Source organism: Haemaphysalis longicornis, unplaced genomic scaffold, assembly GCF_048455015.1.
Source record: "Haemaphysalis longicornis isolate Haplotype H1 unplaced genomic scaffold, Haemaphysalis longicornis Haplotype H1 scaffold_2, whole genome shotgun sequence".
Classification (NCBI taxonomy): Eukaryota; Metazoa; Arthropoda; class Arachnida; order Ixodida; family Ixodidae; genus Haemaphysalis; species Haemaphysalis longicornis.
In genome coordinates, this window is record NW_027526295.1 from 222,432,526 (window position 1) to 222,447,381 (window position 14,856).

General features: G+C 46.1%; 1 protein-coding gene and 2 non-coding genes across 5 annotated transcripts in view; 2 read left to right on the forward strand and 1 right to left on the reverse strand.

Moving 5' to 3' along the window:
* Positions 1-14,856, reverse strand: part of LOC144169979 (uncharacterized) — a 72,884-nt gene that overhangs the window by 38,554 nt on the left and 19,474 nt on the right. The gene's annotated exons all lie outside the window — the stretch shown is intronic.
* Positions 7,435-7,506, forward strand: Trnar-ucu (transfer RNA arginine (anticodon UCU)). The gene has a single exon. It is a non-coding gene; the product is annotated as a tRNA-Arg (tRNA).
* Trnar-ucu (transfer RNA arginine (anticodon UCU)) lies at positions 7,916-7,987 on the forward strand. The gene has a single exon. It is a non-coding gene; the product is annotated as a tRNA-Arg (tRNA).

Genomic DNA, 14,856 nt, shown 5'->3' on the forward strand with positions numbered 1-14,856 from the left:
GATATCCACACCAGTATACATTTCAAGCAACCAAACTGACGCAGCCTTTGTGGACTTTTCGAAGGCTTTTGATTTAGTTCCTCATCAGCGCTTAGTATCAAAATTGCACAGCTTCTACCTCAACAACACCACGATAATGTGGATAAAGATGTTCACAGGAATATATCTCAGTGTGTCACAATTAACAATACCATCTCGTTGCCTGTTTTAGTCACATGCGGGGTGCCGCAAGGTTTTGTGTTGGGTCCGCTATTATCTTTGATGCACACCAATGACATCCACTTCATCTCAGATCCGCTGACGATTGTGTTCTGTACCGTGAGATTAACTGTATCAATGATTCTTTACTCCTACAAAACTAATTAAACACCCTATCATCCTGGTTCGCCGAGTGGCTAATGCGTATAAACATTGAAAAAACTATAGTCATGACATTCACAAACCTACGTTTATCTCTCACCTTTGATTATTCTATTTATGACTCCAACACTGCGAGTGCAACCCATTACAAATACCTAGGCATCTAGGCATAAGGCATACTTCATACACCCAATCTTATATGAAACGCTCATATAGACTACATTACAAACAAAGTAAGCAAGACCCTTGGGCTTCTACGTAAATCAATTTACATGGCTACAACAGAAACCAAACTGACTGCATACACCTCGTTTGTAAGACCACAACTCGAATACGCGGCTATCATCTGGAACACTCATCAAACGTATCTTAAGAAATCCCTCGAAGCAGTCTAAAATCGCGCTATTCGCTTCATTTTCCGTAACTACACGCGCGACAGTATAACCGAACTCCGAAATAGCCTAACCTTAGAAACCTTGCAACAACGTTGCCAAAACGTCCTGGTTCAGTATTTTTTTTCAAAATTTACCATAGCGAATCATCGTTCCGCAATTTACACATCCAGCCGGCATCGCACATCTCCCGCCATACTCATCACCCGTTAAAAGTATTCATCCCATTTGCATGCACTAACATGTACAAATATTCACCACTGGTATTAGCGATAAAACTATGGAACGATTCGCCCCGCCACATTGCCATCGTCAGTAACTACGACGCATTCTGAACAGCCCTCTCAGATATGTAAACACTTTCCGCGACCAACACTATTATGTTTGTCTGTTCCGTTTAGTGTCACCTAGATTATTTTTCTCTTCAATGTTGCATTGTTTTGTTTATATAACATTACTTCCGTTGATGTGCTTTCCCTGCATATGCTCATTAACTGAGAATATTTTGTGCCACTTTTAAAGTGTGTCACAGTATGTTTCTAACTTTTGTTTTGTTTTAAATTGTCCCCCTTTCTTATGTAATACCCCTTTCCGGGGGCCCTTAAGGGTACTTTCAATAAAAAAGGTAGGATTGTGTGCAATTGAAACTACAGGCATGGTCCTCACTTTCTTTCGAGCTCATAGAAAAAAAAAGAGTGAGCCGTACCACCCTGTAAAGGCGAATGATAAGCGAAGCTTTTTAGCACACGGCACAGAAATGAAATAGAATTTATAAGTATGAGCGAATTTTAGTTCTTTTGGGCTTTGACCGCGGTCATACCTAAGGAAGACACGTACCGCTATTTTCCGCTGAGCGCTTGCAGAAAGTTGGATCTGCCGCAGGCGTTTTGCAGCAGGCGTAACAAAAAAATTCCCTCGCACTTCCCCGAGGGGGAGAGTGTGTAAGTGCGAATGCACGGTTGTTGATTGCGCGATTACGGTGGATATCGTGATCTTGGAGTGGAGAGGAGGCGCCCAACACCCGCAGTCACTGAGCGGAGAGAGGAGGAGGAGAGTAGCGCGCGCCCATCTCCCCCCGTTGCTAGGGAAGACGAGGAGGAAGACGAGGAGCGCGCGCACCTGCAGCTGTTGCTATGCGGACGACGGCGGCGGACGATTCAGGCTCGCTTAAGAAGTGCATTCGCAATTAAAATTCTCGGAAACCTAGCGTATGGCCGTCCCGCTCTCGGACCACCTCATACTGTAAGTTAAGTATACATCATCATCATCGTCGTCGTCGTCGTCGTCATCATCATAATCAACAACAACAACAATTGGTCGCCTATCCGCTCACTTCGCTGCAAATGTCGTCGAAAGACGATAGTCGTCTGCCGCCACGCAAATGCCTATCTTCTCTTTTTCGCTCACCTTTTCGCTGTTCCCCTCCTGTATCGCTCCTCTCACAATAAACACGGTGAAGGTTTGGTCAAGTCAATTCAATTTTACCGCGTCCCACCATTCGCGCGCCGTCTACGGGAACCTTTCGTTACTGTTGGGACTTCTTGAAATGCTGCCGAGAGGGCTGTAGGGTCGCGCGCCAGCGCTTTTTCTATTTTTGGGCCAAACTTTGTTTTCAATTCTTTTGAGCAGCGCAAGTAGACGAGGACGAGAAGTGGACAGGACACAGCGCAGACTAACAACAGGCCATTTATTGCACGAAAATACTTATACATACTCCGTTGCAGCAAAAGGAGGGGAAGGTGGTGGGGGAACATACACATGGGGGAAAGGGGTAGAGGAAAGATACACATCCATTTTTCGAGCCATCCATTTTTCGAACAATAAATCGCCTGTTGTTAGTCTGCGCTGTGTCCTGTCCACTTCTCGTCCTCGTCTACTTGCGCTGCCCAAAAGAATGTCGTACCAACACGCCCAAGCTTATACCTTTGTTTTCAACGCGTATTTTTTATTTGCTATCGCAAAAAACAAGCGGCCATGTCTATTTAATAAATAACACAACAAACATCACTTATGCATTGATTAAAATCTTCAAATGTGCCTAACCTTTTCTTTTTGCTGAACAATGTTGACAAGTGTGAAGTGTGTTAACAGATTTGGTGGTTTGGAAAAGTTTTGCCTATACGAACTTCTCGTTCGTTCAAGATTCATTTTAACTTTTCTCAATGCGGCTGAATCAAGGGACAGAAATACAAACAGACAGATCAAAATTTTTGCGTTGAAATACCCTAAGAAAGACAATCCCATTGAAAAATGCCTTTGTGACGCTTTCAGGGCGAGTGCCGCGCTTCAGCCAAAGCCCCGAGCTCATTTCGTGAGCAAAGAGAGAGAGAGAGCTAAACTTTATTTTGAAACCTGTGTCCAGAGGACTGCTCGGCTTCTTGGCTGGGTTACAGGGACTATAGTCCTGGCTATAGTCCTGACAGCCTATATTCCTGGCATGTTTTTAATGTGGTTCACAAGCGTGGTCCAATAAACCTCCTCAAGCTCCTAAGTGAGTGTGACCCATGCCTCCAAGCAAGGAGGGCGCTTTGTGGCAGGAATTGGTTGCAGGGAAGATCTCAGGGTGATTTGTATGTTTGGGCATGTCCAGAGGGTGTGTTCACTGTTGGGTTATTGGTCGCAGTGTGAGCATTTTGGTGTGTCTGGAAGCCCGTCTATATAGTGTTGTATGTGCTGTGTTGGTAGCGTGCCGGTTTGTGCTGTCGAATGAGGACAGCGTCAGGGGGGGGGGGGGGGCGAATTTTCTGGGGTAGGGGAGGGTGGTTGTCTAATCTTTGACGTCCCGTAAGTACTTTCTACGAGCCTGATGCATTTCTGGGCGGTGCTCTTTTGGGTCATAGAAGCGAGTCCAGGGCATTGGGTTGCCCGGATCATAAAGAGAAGCTCGGGTAAAGGTGTGGGCCTTCTCATTCCCCTTTACACCTGCATGTAGATGAACATCCCCGTTTGTATGCAACTGCGCGGTCACTATCCAAATCACAGGCCGTTTGAAACATGAGGGAGCGTTCGTTTTTTAGCACCTCGTGCTTCAAGCCCACGTGCAGCGCCGGGATTTTTTGTTGACAGACGCAAAAAATGCGTGGAACCCTAGCCATATAAGCTTCTCTTTAAAAAAATCAGTCTCTTTCGTCTAACGGGAAATATGGTCGAAACGCGAGGCTTTCTCTGCGCGAAATTAAGTGGGCGGTTGCGATTGATTCGTCTGAAGTCGATTTGTTTAGACGTTCCAGTAGCAGGTGAAAAGGCGAAGTTCAAAATCCAAACTGCTTCGACCTTGTTGGAATGGCGCAATCGTATACACGTCGGGTTCGTAACGCAAAGGACCAAGGTTCGATTCCCACCACGGAACGCGTTCGTACAAGCCGTAAGTTAGGTGTTGCAGGATAAAATACCAAGAAAATGCGGAGCGCTCGTGAGCGCGTACCTCGCGGCGACCGCCGAGCGTTCCCGGCTCGCGCCGCGGCTTCAGCAAATAACAAAAAAATATGCAGGGAAGCTTACAATCATTCGCAAGAGTTGAATGGCGAAGCTGTTGTAGGTGAGCATTGCTGGACACATAATTAAGTTTCAGTATAATTGTTTATTTGCATAGGTGCGGTGCTAGTAATCGTCGTCATATGCATCGAAGAGGTCGTCGTCTTCTTCGCGACCAGTGTTGGAGGCAAGGTCATCCTCAAGACTTCCACCAGCTCAACTTGAGAAGCTTGCACTAAGTCGCGCAAGGCGAACAAAGCTGCATGATTTCTTTATACGTGAGTACTGAAAGACACATTACCACGCATTTGTACAAGTTTGAAATATATATATATATATATACATATATACATATATATATATATATATATATATATATATATATATATATATATATATATATATATATATATATATATATATATATATATATATATATATATATATATATATATATATATATATATATATATATATATATATATATATACATATACAGTGAACTCCCGTTAAGACGAACAACTTTAGGGATGACCAACCACTGCTGCTGGTGACTCTGTCTCGCGATTATGGCAGTCTTGTCAGCGTGCGGGGGGCAGTGCGTGTACAAGGTACTACAAAAGGTACTTACCAAGGTAATCGCAAACAGAATTTCTGCCACCTTAGATTTCAGTCAACCTAACGAACAAGCAGGGTTTCGTAAAGGCTATTCAACAGTAGACAATATTCACACGATCAATCAGGTGATAGAGAAAGGCGCGGAGTATGCAGAACCCCTATATATAGCATTCATAGATTATGACAAAGCATTTGACTCAGTCGACACTCCAGCAGCCATGCAGGTATTGCGGAATTAGGGTGTAGACAAGCATTACGTAAGAATACTGGAGGATATCTGCAATGGGTCCGCAGCTACCACAGTCCTCCATAAGGAGAGCAGTAAAATACCCGTAAGGAAAGGCGTCAGGCAAGGAGACACAATCTCCCCAATGTTATTCACAACATGCTTACCAGAAGTATTCAGAACGTTGGATTGGGAACAGGTGGGAGTAAGGGTTAATGGAGAATACCCCAGTAACCTCAGATTTGCTGATGACGTTGCCTTGCTAAGTAACTCGGGGGACGAATTGCAAAGCATGCTTTCCGCACTGGGCGAACAGAGTAGAACCGTGGGCCTGAAAATTAATATATTCAGAAATAAAAAGTAATGCTCAATAGCTCCGGCAGAGCATAGCCGTTTGAGATGGGTGGTGAGGCAGTGGAAGTGATATGCGAATATATCTACTTTGGGCGTAGCCGTTTGAGATGGGTGGTGAGGCAGTGGAAGTGATATGCGAATATATCTACTTAGGGCGAGTCGTGACCCCGGATCCTAACAATGACGCAAAGATAATTATAAGGGTAAGAATGGGGTGGAGTGCACTCGGCCGGCATTCTCAGATTATGAATGGCAGCCTACCATTGTTCCTGAGGAGGAAAGTGTATAACAGCTTCACCTTACCGGTACTCACCTACGGGCAAAAATTTGAACGCTCACTAAAAAAGAATTAAACTTAAATTGAGGACGACTCAGCGTGCAATGGAGCCGAAGATTATAGGTGTAAGGTTAAGGGACTAGAAGAGAGCGGAGCGGCGCAGGGAACAAACTCGTGTTAAGGACATATTCGTAGAAATTAAGAAATGGACGTGGGCAGGGCATGTAGTGCGAAGGCAAGATAACCATTGGTCATCAAGGGTAATTAGAGTGGATCCCTAAAGAAGGCAAGCGTAACAGGGGGCGGCAGAAAGTTTGGTGGGCAGATGAGATCAACAAGTTTGCGGGGATAAATTGGTCACAGCACAGTACATGGCCTTTGCCTTACAGTGCGCGTAGACAGGCTGACAATGATGATGATGATGATGATTGTTTGGCACTTGCATATAAATGTAAGAAAGAAAGCAAGAAAGAAGGTGGATAATCGCGCGTTCTGGGTGGGACCCAACCAGGGAGCACGTTTTTTTTTTTTTTTTTTTTTTGACTTTACACTCTTGGGCATCACAAAGTCGTGCGGGCGTGTTCACCCGGCGAGCATGTTTTAATGCGTAGCATTCGTTGCAGGGTGCCCCCACAGCCAGGATCGTGTAATGCCTTGCATATTCACAAAAATGCAGATTTGGGGGAAATAACATCTGTAATCGTTATAATGGCGTAATTATATAATTTGTAATTGATTGATTGATTTTGGGGTTTAACGCGCCGACGCAACGCAGGCGATGAGGCGCGCCGTAGTGGAGGGCTCCGGATTAATTTCGACCACCTGGGGATCTTTAACGTGCGCCGAAATCTCGTACACACGGGCGTTTTTGCTTTTCGCCTCCATCAGAAAAGCGGCCGCCGCGGCCGGGAATCGAACCCGCGACCTCGAACTCAGCAGCGCAACGCCTTAGCCACTGAGCCACCGCGGCGGGTTTATATAATTTGTAGAACATAATTTTGAAAAACCAAAAATATAAAAGTGAAAAAAAAATTTACAAAAATGATGAGAAAAATAAAAATTATGCATCTTATACAACTCTCCCCCCTCCCCTCTCCTTTCGATTACATGTCGAATGCCTTACCAATTCGGCATTTGGTGCCGAATTGGTAAGGCATTCGACATGTAATCAAAAGGCGTGGGTTCGGTCCCCACTCTGGGCGCGTGTTTTTCTTTCTTTCTTTCTTCTGTATATTAAAACAAATGTTTACTTAATTAACCGTAGTGAAAAAGAAAAGAGCCTAACCACACCCCTATGCCTCCTTTGGCATTGTAGGCTGCCGACCTATCTTTCTGTATTTCCTCAACGAGCCCCTCATTTCCTTACTATATATATATATATATATATATATATATATATATATATATATATATATATATATATATATATATATATATATATATATATATATATATATATATATATATATATATATATATATATATATATATATAAGGTTAGTAGACACAGAGACAAACGAGAAAGACGTAGACGTAGCTCCCTCTGAAGAAAGGGAGTCCTCTCCCTGAAACGTCAGTAAACTTATTTTTATTTTCTACGTCTTTCTCGTTTGTCTCTGTCTCTACTAACCTTATTTTTTTCGCGCTCTGTGTGAGTTTTTATCTTTCCAGTCTATATATATATATATATATAGTAAATATAAATACCCCAGAAAGTGAAGCAGAACACAGTCGCCCAGATAGCCGAGTTGGTAAGGCATTCGAGATCTAATCGAAAGGCGTGGGTTCGGTCCCCACTCTGGGCGCGTGTTTTTCTTTCTTTCTTTCTCACGTAGTAATTAAAAATAATAATAATGTAATGTCACTAACGGTAAAAAAATAGTCTAACCATTCCCCTATGCCTTCTTTGGCGTTGTAGACTGCCGGCATTTCTTTCTGTATTTCCTAACGAGCCCCTCATTTCCAAACCATATTATCGTGCGAAAGCTTAGCGAGGGCCTCGGTTCTGGCAGCCTTGATGCCAAGGTAGCATAAGAGGGTTTCCCGCCAGTTAACCGCTTATGACAGGCTGTAGACGTTCGCGTCACGCCCCGGGGGTTGAAAAGAAGGTCCCCTTCTCCCCGTGTAGTCTGAGTGGCGCTGGCTACCACCCTCAAGCGTCAGATACAGTAGAAGTAAATATAAATACCCCAGAAAGTGAAGCAGAACACAGTCGCCCAGATAGCCGAGTTGGTAAGGCATTCGAGATCTAATCGAAAGGCGTGGGTTCGGTCCCCACTCTGGGCGCGTGTTTTTCTTTCTTTCTTTCTCACGTAGTAATTAAAAATAATAATAATGTAATGTCACTAACGGTAAAAAAATAGTCTAACCATTCCCCTATGCCTTCTTTGGCGTTGTAGACTGCCGGCATTTCTTTCTGTATATATATATATATATATATATAGAGAGAGAGAGAGAGAGAGAGAGAGAGAAATAAGGGTTGGCAGTCAAGAAAACCTCTGGAAGCAAAGGGGAGAATGTGCGGTCATTGAAACAGATGACGAATTTGGCAAGACAAAAAGAAAGTGGATAAAAAATGCCCGCCGGGTGGGCATTTTTTCTCCAGTTTCTTCACTCAATGATCCCTCAATGTCATTCGGGCTTTTATCTTCCACGCAAGATGAACTTCGTACCCCCTCTGGCACTTTTCCCTTTCAAAGTAATCACGACACTGTCCTCACTCTATACTTGGTCGCAACATGGGGAACGGAATGCACACCAATGTTGCCATTGTGCTTTGCGCGCTGCTCGCGCGTGCAGGGTGCCAGACCCAGCTTAAGAAATGGCGCACTTTCGGTATCCTGAAAGCGATATGAAACATCGACTTTCCCTTTCCTTCGTTGCAACTGTAAAGAAGCATTCAGGATACAAGATTGCTTCGCTGCTCAACGGCGTTGCGCTGCTGGAAAGTGAAGGGGAAAATGGGGTAGGTTATTGAAACAGATGAATTTTGAAAGGCAGAAAGGAAGTGGAGAAAAAATGCCCGCCGGGGGGGCATTTTTCTCCATTTTCTTTCTTTGTTTCAAAACTCTTCATCTGTTTCATAGACCTCCCGCATTCTGCCATTTCCTGTCCGAGGCATTCTTCACTGCGACGCCTCCGAGGTTGAAGAGGCAATCGAACATGTGCTTTGTTGTTGCCCCCAGTATTCACCAGAAAGACGCGTTTTGGTCGCCGAGCTCAGCAGATTGGACAATGTAATGTTCAGTGTAGAGACCATTCTAGTACACCGACCCCTACAATCAGCTTCGCAGAAGGCAACAAAAGCCCTTCTCCGTTTCATGAAGGACACACGCTTGGATGCAAGACTATAGCGCCAACAAAGAGACTAAAGTGTGACGCGGCCCCGCTCTTATCCCGTCTTTAATCCGGGCTCTAAGCCTGGATAACCTCCCGGCCTTTTTGTGCGTTTTTCTTCTCCTCCTTGACTGTCAACCCTTATTTCTCTCTCTCTCTCTCTCTCTCTCTCTCTCTCTCTCTCTCTCTCTCTCTCTCTCTCTCTCTCTCTCTCTCTCTCTCTCTCTCTCACACACACACACACACACACACACACACACACACACACACACGCACGCACGCACACATATATAGAAATATAGAATAAGGGTTGGCAGTCAAGGAAACCTCGGAAAGCAAAGAGGGGAATGGTGGGGTAGGTCATAGAAATGGATGAATTTTTTGAGTCAGAAAGAAAGTGGCGAAAAAATGCCCGCCGAGTGGACATTTTTTCACCACTTTCTTTCTGACTTAAAAAATTCATCTATTTCTATGACCTACCTCATTCCCCCCTTTGCTTATTCCGCTGCATATAAACGCGGTAACTGCGCCGCTCCACTCAGTCGTTCCGCCGCCGCTCCGCCGATGACATCCTCCGATGACCACCGATGATTTGAATGGAGCCTAACAGGCCTGCTATCGCGATGGTCGGCGCAACCGTAACATGCACCGGCCACCCCGATAAAAATTCACACCATTTTCCCGCGAGGGGAACCATGGGGTAGATGCGACGCATCGGGGGTGAACATGCTGCGTAAAATATGGACACACAACAACAATGGACACGCTAACATAACGGAAACGCAACGGAAACCCCCGATGCGTCGCATGTACCCCATGGTTCACCTCGCGTGAAGATGGTGTAAATTTTTCTCCCCTTTCTTTCTTTCCAAATTCTTTATCTGTTTCAATGACCTACCACATCCACCCATTTGATTTACGAGGTTTTCTTGACTGTCAACCCTTATTTCTGTCTTATATTCAACGAGACCCTCATTTCCTATTCTGATTCGCTACATGCATAGCGAGGGCCTCTGTTACGACAGTCTTGGTGCCATAGGAAGCTTAAGAGGGTTCAACGCTGGTCGACCACTCTTGACATGTCGTAGACACTCGAGTCACGGCCCGGGGGTTAAAAAGAAGGTCCCCTTCACCCCGAGTAGTCCGAGTGGCGCTGGCTACCACCCCCAAGCACAGCAAACAAAAATGCCTTAACATAAATACCCCAGAAAGTGGAGGGGAAAGTCGCCCCGCCGGTAGCGTAGTGGTTATCGCACCAGACCGGTATTCTGGAGGTCGTGGGTTCGGATCCCACCTGGCGGGCATTTTTTTCTCCACTTTCTTTCTTTCCAAATTCTTTATCTGTTTCAATGACGTACCACATCCTCCCTTTTGCTTTCTGAGGTTTTCTTGAGGATGTGCTGCGGAACCTGCAACAGTCATCATCAGTGCCAGTCTATGCGTCTAGCAAGGTGATCTCAGGCTTGACCGTTTTTTGAACAGACGGCTTTTATCGCCTCTCGTTTCGACAACTGATTGAATAAAACTCCATTGAAATATATATATATATATATATATATATATATATATATATATATATATATATATATATATATATATATATATATATATATATATATATATATATATAAATGGGCTCGTGAGGAAATACAGAAGGCAATGTTGGGAGTCTATAACGCTAAAGGAAGCATACGGGAAGTGTTAGGCTTTTTCCTTTTTTTTTTACTATGGATAGCGAAGTGAACTTTTTAATTTTATGTACGAAAGAAAGTAAAGAAAAACACGCGTTTATGGCGGGGACCGACCCCACTCCTTCCGATTTGGTCTCGGATGCTACCGATTCGGCTATCTGGGCGACGGTGTTTGTCACTTTCTGCGGTATTTATATTTAGTGCAACTATCTCTGACGCTTGAAGGTGGTGGCCAGCGCCACTTTGACATGACGTGGGGATGGGGACCTTCTTTTTAATCCCCGGACCATGACTCGCGCGTCTACAACCTGTCATGGGCGGTCGGCTGACAGGAAACCCTCTTATGTTACCTTCCGGCATCAAGGCTGCCAGAACCGAGGCCTATGCTTTGGAGAATAATATGTGTAGGAAGGAGGGACTCGTTGAGAAAATACACAAGTAAATGTTGGCAGTCTATAACGTCACGGGAGGCACGGAGGAAGTGCTAGACATTCTCTTTGTTTTTTTTTACTACGATTTGCGAATTTAACATTTTTAATTTTATATAGGAAAGAGAGAGAGAGAAAAGGTAAAGAAAAGGCAGGATTGTTAACCAGGCTAAGGCCGAGTATGTTATCCTGCACGGGGCAAAGGGGAACAATGAGGAAAAGGAGGAAAACAGAAAAAGAAGGGGAAAGGTGCAGATAAAGCGTAAAGTGGTGTGCCCAGCGGTAGGACACTATAGACAAAAAAGTTCAGTCAGTTCATAGAGGGTAGTCTTTTGTGCTACAGTCTTCTGGGCCATTCCGTCGTTTTTAGAAAACACAGGAGCGCTTCTGTCGCCTTGTCCGTAGATGACGGAGGAGGCCAGTGGCCCTGGAATGTCTCCTCAGAGAATGGGCACCGAGAGTCTAGCTTCCGTAGAGTTGATGAAGACAGTTGGCTTCTTTCCGAAGAAAAGCGTGGACACTCGAAAAAGGACATGTCGTATGGTCCCTGGTGTGTCACAGAATTCGCACGCCTCACTGGATGCCATTCCAATCAAATAGGAGTAAGAATATGTGAATGCGGCTCCAAGCCAAAAACGACAAAGAATGCTTGCATCAGATCGTGGGAGGCCTAATGAAAGAGGACGCTGAAGGTGCAGGACCATAGCATTAATACGAGAGCTCGTGAACTCTTGGGCAGTCCATTTGGATAGCGTGGTCTGCCGGGCAAGTTTACGGAGAGTCCTAGCTGCGTTCGTCCTGGATAACGAAATGGATATGGTCTCCGTTTTTTGGTGTGCCTGACGGGCGGCAGAAATAAAGTGAAGAAAAACATGCGTCCAGAGTGGGACCGAATCCACGCCTTCCGACTTGATCCCGGATGCCTTACCAATTCAGCTGTGTGGGCGACTGTGTTCTCCGTCACTTTCTGGGATATTTATATTTAGCTCTACACACAGTGGGAAATCTGCTGAAACAGTCGCCGCGCAAATTCTACGGTCTGTGCGCGAGAGAGAAGGAATCGGCAGGCAAACGTCAGTGGCGGGAGCCTCCCACCCCTCCTCCTACCCTTAGCGAGAGGGAAGTTACACCCACCCCCCTTCTTGCGCGACCACTGCGCCATCTACCGCCATGTCTGTGAACCTACTCCTACCCCGGCGTGATGCACGACCTGCAGAGAGAGAGAGAGAGAGAGAGAGAGAGAGAGAGAGAGAGAGAGAGAGAGATTTATTTATTATTTGCAGTAGGCTTTGGGGCTCGGGGTGGCCCGACCCCGACCCCGACCCCGACCCCTGGCGGTGACTAGCGTAGCCCTGTCCACGAGGGAGAGCTGCAAGTGTCCCGCGGGTGAGTAGAGTGCCTCGATGCGCGCGCCCCCGCTCGCGAGCATCAAGGCACCCTACGGGTGAGAGCTACCCAGCGCCCCCTCCCGCTGCTCGTCGGACGAAATTAGAGGGAAAGGGTCATTAGTGCAGCCCCACATGGAGTGGGGTACAGTGGAGAGTGTGCCACACAGGCATGACAGTTGGGGGAGGGGAAGTTAACTTCAAGGCTGTCGAGGGGAGGAAAAGAAGATTAGAACGCTGGTGGAGGAAAAGCAGGGATGGGAATGTTGCCTAAGGCAGTTACCACCTGTAACAGAACAAAAAGTATTTTGTGCCTAATAAGCTTTTTGTGCCTGCCCTAAGCAGCGCTAGTATTAAACCAAGAGTGTAAAACATAGGTATATTAGTCTTTTTTGGTAAGATGACATGTCATCACCCCGATGCAAAGGGGAAACCAATCGAAATCATCCTCCTCATCATCATCATCATCAGGGGTAAAGGGAGGGGGTTATGGTGTAGTACCACTCCGCAAGGGAGAGTGTGAATCTGGAGGAGTCGCCATGTGCGCTCCTGCGCGTGGGTGAGCTGAGAATGGGCAGGGGGATATCTGCGGCGGGCGAGGCGGTGATGACTGACAATGTCGCGGTAAGTTAGTCTGTCCCTGGTAGATCTGGCCCCATGGCAGGGAACGAGACTGGAGCCTGCTCGGATTGTAAGCTCTCGGGCGACGACGTGGGCTGCCTCATTTCCCCCGAGGCCGGCATGAGCCGGGGTCCAAAATAGTTCTACCGGGGAGGTTGGAGAATTTCGAGCCAGAATTTTGAGGGCGAGTGGCGAAATAAGGCACGAGCGAAATTTCGAACGGCTGTTTTAGAATATGAGATTATAATCGCGGGGGTCGGTTTGTGTGACAGCGCTAGCGCTATTGCCGCCTACTTCACCTCACCGGGGGAGGGGTGTTCACCGTGAGGGAGTTGATGGAAGGGATGTCGGGCGTGTTGATCACGGCTATAGCCTAGGTGTCATGGTGGCGGTATTCAGCAGCGTCCACGTAGTGGATATCTGGGCGGATTGGAAGACGCCTCTTCAGTGCTCGATCACTTTCTGTTCTTCGGCTTACGTTATATGTTGGATGCATGTTGCGGGGTGGTGGCTGAACAACAAGTTGAGCAGGAGTGGCATGCAGAATGGGGACTTTCCGGTCTAATCCTGTCGGGATATTAAGGCCAAGTCTGTCAAGAATGTGTAATCCTGTAGGGGCAGTCGCTAGACGGGCTATTTGAGCACAAAGGTGCACTTCTACTAGCTCTTAATTCTGCTATGTTGTGCACCCCTAAATGTTCGAATCTGGCAGTGGAAGTGTGCAGGGCCAGTTTCAGCGCCGCTTTGTAAGTTTTTCGAATGAGGCAGTTCATTTTTTCAAGTTCAGTAGCGCTGACGTGGAGGTACAGAAGAGAGCACGTGATTCTGCTCACGACAAAGGCTTGGATCAAGCGTATACTCTTCTTTTCTCGTAAGCCCTGACGCCGAGTAGTTGTATACGTTTTATCGGTCCGATAGTGTGTGTGACGTGCTTGTTATGCTGCGTGAGGAATTGTCTGTTTGCTCTATTTTGTTATATGAGCAGTCCGAGTATCTTGAGGGTGTTTACCTCTGGGATCGGGAGATTATTATTGGAGATTCGAATATTGGGTGGTATTTTAGTGCCAAGTTTTGTTGACTTGAGTAGTAGTTCCAATTTGGTAGATGAACAGGTCAGTCCAGCAAGTTTGGCTTCGTCCGCGACTGTCTGGGCTCCAAGTTGGAGGGTTTCTTCAATGAGAGCGTCACTACCTCCTGCGACCCAGAGGGTAATATCGTCCGCGTATAGACTAAATTGCAGGTGGGCGGTCTGTTCCAGCTTTCTCGGAGTATTTATTATTGCAAAATTGAAAAGCAGTGGTGATAGCACCGCACCTTGTGGGGTTCTCATGGATGAAAGAGATGTAGTACTTGATGTAACATCACCAATCTGAATGAAAGCCTTGCGATCTGTCAAGAAATCCCGGATGTAGTTGTACATGCGTTCACCTGGATTGATAGATGCTAACCCGTAAAGTATATTGCTGTGCGCGATACTTTGTCGAAGTCCTTGGTTATGTCAAGGGCCAGGATCGCTGCTGTGTCTAACGTGCAAGGGGGAGTTATAATTTCCCGGGATAATTGAAGGAGGATTTCCTGGGTCGATTGTTCAGGTCAGAAGCCTATCACGGAATGCGGGAGTGTGCATTATGAGTTTAGATGACGTGAAACGGGGTAGTAGGATGTGTCCCAGGGCTTTCCCCATGCATGAAGTC